The sequence below is a fragment of the Lycium barbarum genome, unplaced genomic scaffold (genome assembly GCF_019175385.1).
Source record: "Lycium barbarum isolate Lr01 unplaced genomic scaffold, ASM1917538v2 unchr_scaffold_78, whole genome shotgun sequence".
NCBI classification, from domain to species: Eukaryota; Viridiplantae; Streptophyta; class Magnoliopsida; order Solanales; family Solanaceae; genus Lycium; species Lycium barbarum.
Genome location: NW_026843530.1, coordinates 855 through 6,318, shown reverse-complemented (window position 1 = coordinate 6,318; position 5,464 = coordinate 855). Strand labels below are relative to the sequence as shown.

Here is a 5,464-nt window from a genome sequence, read left to right as displayed (position 1 = left end):
GAAAAAAAAAATTCGCAAGGCAGAATTTCGTAGAAAAGTTAAGCCTATTATGGCCTTAAGGCAGAGTTTTGAATGCAAAACTCTAACTCAGGCAGAGTTTCAAACTCTACCTTAAGGTAGAGTTTTCTACTTTAAGGTAGAGTTTGACTTAAAACTCTACCTAATCAGGTAGAGTTTGACTGCAAACTCTACCTTAAGGGAGAGTTTCAAACTCTGTCTGAAGGTAGCAAAACTCTGCCTTCTCTGCCTTGCGAATCCAAACTTTACCTTGCGAAATTATTTTTAATTTTTGACTGAGCGGGGTTCGAACCCTAAACCAAGGGGTTCTAGCAAAGGGCAAAAATTAAAGATCACCCCCGAATAAGGGCAATCGTGCAAATTGCCCAATAAGAATTGGAGTTTGACTGTTCTTGTTTTAAGTGAATGACTTTTTGAGTTTGATAATTCTTCCATTACTACCTTCAAATTGATTTCTCTAGTGATTTTTTATTTTTTGATGGTATAAAAGAATGATTGGTTAAATACGTGGATGAAGGTGACTTCATGATCAATTTAGCCGTTATAATAATTGTCACTAAAACATGTCTCTTTTAGCGGCAATCATTGCATTTTTGCAATAGCCGCAAATATGTTTGATATCACATTTCTAAGATAGCTTTACTGAGATTAGTAATTGCCGCTAAATAAATATCGCTAAGAATAATTACTTTTAGCGGCAATAAAATGGGTCTTCGCTCGACATAAATGCCGCTAAAGGCTTTAGCGACCCTGGATCCAATGGCAAATAAATATTACCGCTAAAACCTTCTTTTGGTGTAGTACGAATTCGGATGAATTCAGTAACTTTTGTTTAATTGCGAGCCCAGTAATAAAATGAGCTATGGATTCGGTGGAAAAGAAGAATACACTATTGGATCCTTCGGTCATATGGACATCAGAATCTTCACTTTCATTGTTCTTCATAACCCATAGACTTTAAAGTTCAAAATTCGGACTCTAACTCTAACTTGGATACATGCTTTTAACATAGTTTTAGCGTTAGGAGTTCATGTAAGAGATGGAAGCATCAAAATTTGGTACGGACTCCTCTACAAGAGAAAAAAATAGGCAATAGGTACTCCTCAAGACACCCATCCTTTAGTTAAGTGGGCCACGTCCTCCAGCCTTCCATCAGCAAAATGTCCACAGTTAAAAATCACCTACATGTCAAGATCCAAATTCGAATATTTTTCTGCTGGTGGATCATAAGAATAGCTTATAAAGTTATCACTTGGAGACGACAAAGAAAAAAATCAAGGTCATCTGAAAATGGCAAAGCATAGTTCCTTTAAATGAGAGATTTTAAAGTACTTTTAACTTTAATAAGCAGACCTATAAAAGACTGCAGCCTTCAAGGGATTGAATTAGTTGATTAGCTTGCAACAAGTGTTTGGAAAATTCATATAAAATGGACTTTTAGAACAAATATCTTTCATAACACCAACCCATTGAAGAAACCAGACAAACAAAAAAATTCCCCACTTTTGTGCTGCAGATGTCACAATGACCTGTTAAATTAACAAAAAGTAGAGAGAATGCCAAACTTTTAAACAAGAAAGGGAATGAAGAGCCTCCACATAGCGAGTAAACAAAATAAAAATTTCCGTTACCGGGAATCGAACCCGGGTCTCCTGGGTGAAAGCCAGATATCCTAACCGCTGGACGATAACGGATGTTGTTTACACTTCTTTAACTGACCTTATTTAATCCATCACTTGGTTGAGAGTTTTCGGATGCATGATTTCAACTTTATGCGTTCAATATTTAAGATTCTTAGCATTGAAATTATCGTATTTTTCAAGTTATGGGTTTATACCTACTATTTATTGAAATTTTAGTATATTTTTACATATAAATTTTGCGCGCTTAAAAAATATTGGGTTTAGATGAACCTGGGGACTGAACTCTACATTCGGCACTATTGCTGGCAGGACATCAGAGATATAATATGGTTCGAAAAATATTTGCATGGCAAGAAACGATGATTATGGAACGATATGGTAAATTGTTTTCTTATAACAGATTAACAGTGGTGTCTGGACTAGCTTAGGGCCTCAGGCACATCTCAATTATCATTAATTAGTTACTTGAATAATCATCATTAGTAACCACTAGGTACACACAGGATAAATTGGAGTGTGTCTCGCTTGAAACTACTAAATAGACAAGGTAGTACAGGAATTTCTCATGTCTCATTCAGCAAACATTTGGTGGTTTAAGTTGAAGCATAAATATTAATCATACCCAACTTGTCATGATGAAAATATTTTATCGGAATCTATTTAAGACCTTCGTAAATATATCATCCAATTGATCTCCGGGTCTATACATAACGGAGATCAAGTAATTAACCTGATCAAATCGTACACAGGTAAAGTGAGTAAGTCACAGCCAATTTCGTTATGTTTAGTACTTTCATGCATGCTACACTAATTTGATATGTGAAGAGTAAATTATCATGACAACAAAGATTTGTTAGTGACAAAGGCTTCAAACCAACTTAATCTAAAAGGTGATGATCAATAGTATTTCGTCCGTAGACTAGGCCATAAGCATAGTCTCAGATTCTACTCTTTTTTTCTTATTTTAAATTGGGAGTAGGGGAACGGAATTACAAGGTGGGGAATCGATACCTACTCCGAATCGAGCATAACTTTTATTCTTAATTATCTCTCCATCATTTCAGGTTCCCGCTAATTAACAAAGATGAAATTGCCTCTAATAGGCTTTCATCGATTTTGCATCCAGCTCAATTGTAACTGCACAACATTCATGCATGAGATTAGTATACAATATGTTGAGTTTAGGAGCTCCTTTGAAGTAACATAAGTTTAATTCCAGAATGGTTCAACCTTTGATGGTAGGTGTGGATATAAACTTTTTGACAATGTTAATTGCATAGGCAATAGACTACTAGAGTAAAGCCTTCTTTGTGGCCCAATTAGTAGGCCCAAGCAGAGGTCCAAACCAATAATCGAACCAATAACTGATGGGCAACTTGCAAGATTGTCCTTCGCTGGGGTGGTCTTTAATTTTTGTCCCTCAAATTGGTGGTCTTTAACTTTTGTCCTTTGCTAAAACTTTCTTGGTTTCAGGTTCGAATCCCCCCCCCCCCCCCCCCCAACTCCTCAGTCAAAAATCGCAAGGTAGAGTTTGGATTCGCAAGGCAGAATTTTGAAGCAAAACTCTGCCTTGCAATTTTTTTTTATTTTTTTTTTACTGAGCTGGGGTTCAAACCCACAATCTCGAGGTATTAGGCGAAGGGCAAAACTTAAAGACCACCAATTTGAAGGGAAAAATTAAAGACCACCCCAAATGAAGGACAATCCGCGCAAAAACACCGATAACTGATAAAGTTAATACCAAATCGCCCAACATCGATTCAGTTAATTAACAGTTTAGTATGTCTAAAGATCGACCAACGACAATTAAATCAATAATTTCAAAAACCAAATCGAAACAAGCGATAAGTAAATGTGCCCTCGCCAAATTGACTCGAGCTTTTAGATGATTAATAACTTGAGATATACCCAAAATGACTCTGAAAATGAATACATATCCAATCCAACTCGTCCAAATCTAAATGGTTGAATGGATTAATTTATTTTCATGGACTAAATTTGAACCCCTATTGATACATTGATATTCTTTTAACTAATTTCTGCATTAGTATTAGCATTCTTCATCACACTCACCAGTTTATTTTATCTTATTTTGTTTTACATACACTATCACCTTTCTCAATGTTGTTCACACTCACCAGTTTATTTTACCTTACTTCGTTTTACATACACTTATCACCCTTCTCGATGTTGTTTTAAAATGAATATGATATTAAATTCAATTTCAAATAGTAGTTGGTTTGATAAACACAATTTACTTTAGAATATTTGTGTCATCTTTTATGGATCTTAAGGATTATTTTTAGGTAAATACTTCTATACCCCTATTCGGTATTTACAAATTAACCTTAACAATTAAGAATTAAGGTAGTGAGCATACATGATTAAGCGGTATAAATAAAATATTCCATATCTTGTATTCGTTTATTTAACATAAATAGCAAGTGCGGATAAATTTTTATAGTCTAGTCATTTTATTAGACTGCAAACCCATAAACAATACTATCAGATATTGTGCCGGTTAATACGGATCTGAAACTTGTGATATGCAGTTCAGTATCGCAGAAAATCAACCACCATTGCAATAGACGAACTTAAATATTTTTTGCTGTGCGATTGAGGTACGTGGTAACATTACAAACTCTCATGATTTATCAAGTATTATCTATTAGTTTGTTTATTTTAAAGGTTTTGAGTTCAAGATCCATTTCCCTAGTCCTGAATTGCTTAAATAATACGAGAGGTACACGGTTCATGTGGCTACTTTTAAATCTTCTAGGACGACTGATAAGTGATAACATGATTAAATAAGTCATTATTATTACGAATAATTCATTTAACTTATGAGTATTTTATTACAAATGTCAAGTATCACTGACCAATGCTTTTCAAACAAGATGGTTTATGTCTTCTCCACTATTTTCCTTTAGTTGATCTTTGGTCAACTTCTGCATTTTGCGAATATAACAACGCAGAATAATTATAGTCAGCATATATTATTTAAGTCTGATGCGATTTTAGATTCTCAATTATATTTCTTTTTAAGCTTGACAACTTTAATTCAATAATAATGACTCTTCGAAACTGTATTTGAAGTTGTTCGTCTCGATCATTAAGTTAATTTTCTACAAAAAAGATTATAATGTGATACCACTTTTTCAAGTTGTCCACCCACATATTTACTACGTAATTACTAGTACTAACCCAACCACCTGTAATTGATTTTTAAATGTATTTAAATTATATATATACATTGACATTTGACAGTGCAATGTTTTTTTTTTCTGCAATGTAATTTTAACATGTTATATCATGTTAGGTGGCATTTGTTCTCGGTTATCCATTAATATTCTTAAATAGAATTATCTATAATTATTGTCTAAGCCATGTGATTGTGCAAATATTTTTAACACTTTAGTGCCTAGAACGTAAAACCTTTTTAAATTATATGATTATATATACAAACTTCTATTGCCTGTATAAAAAATAAAAATAAAAAGGCTAGCGTATTTTGTATTCCCTTTAAGAGTCGTTTGGTTCAAGAGATTAGGTGGGTTATCCCAATTTAAATTGGAATTAGATTATCCCACGTTTGGTTGGAGGTATTAGCTAAACAAGTGGAGGTTTTAGCTAAACGAGTATTATTTTTATATCAATATCTTGGTATAACGTATCCAATGTAGAAGGGTGGATAAGTTATTCAGATTATAATCTTGAAATATCCAGATTTTGAACCAAATAATCCCTTAGTCGATTGAGTTGCTTGAGAACCTAATTAAGCAGCAAGTTCAAACTAGCGACGT

At 33.8% G+C, this 5,464-nt stretch overlaps 1 non-coding gene across 1 annotated transcript; it reads right to left on the bottom strand.

The window, feature by feature from the left end:
• Positions 1-1,640: 1,640 nt before the first annotated feature.
• Positions 1,641-1,712, bottom strand: TRNAE-UUC (transfer RNA glutamic acid (anticodon UUC)). The gene has a single exon. It is a non-coding gene; the product is annotated as a tRNA-Glu (tRNA).
• Between the last annotated feature and the right edge of the window lie 3,752 nt (positions 1,713-5,464).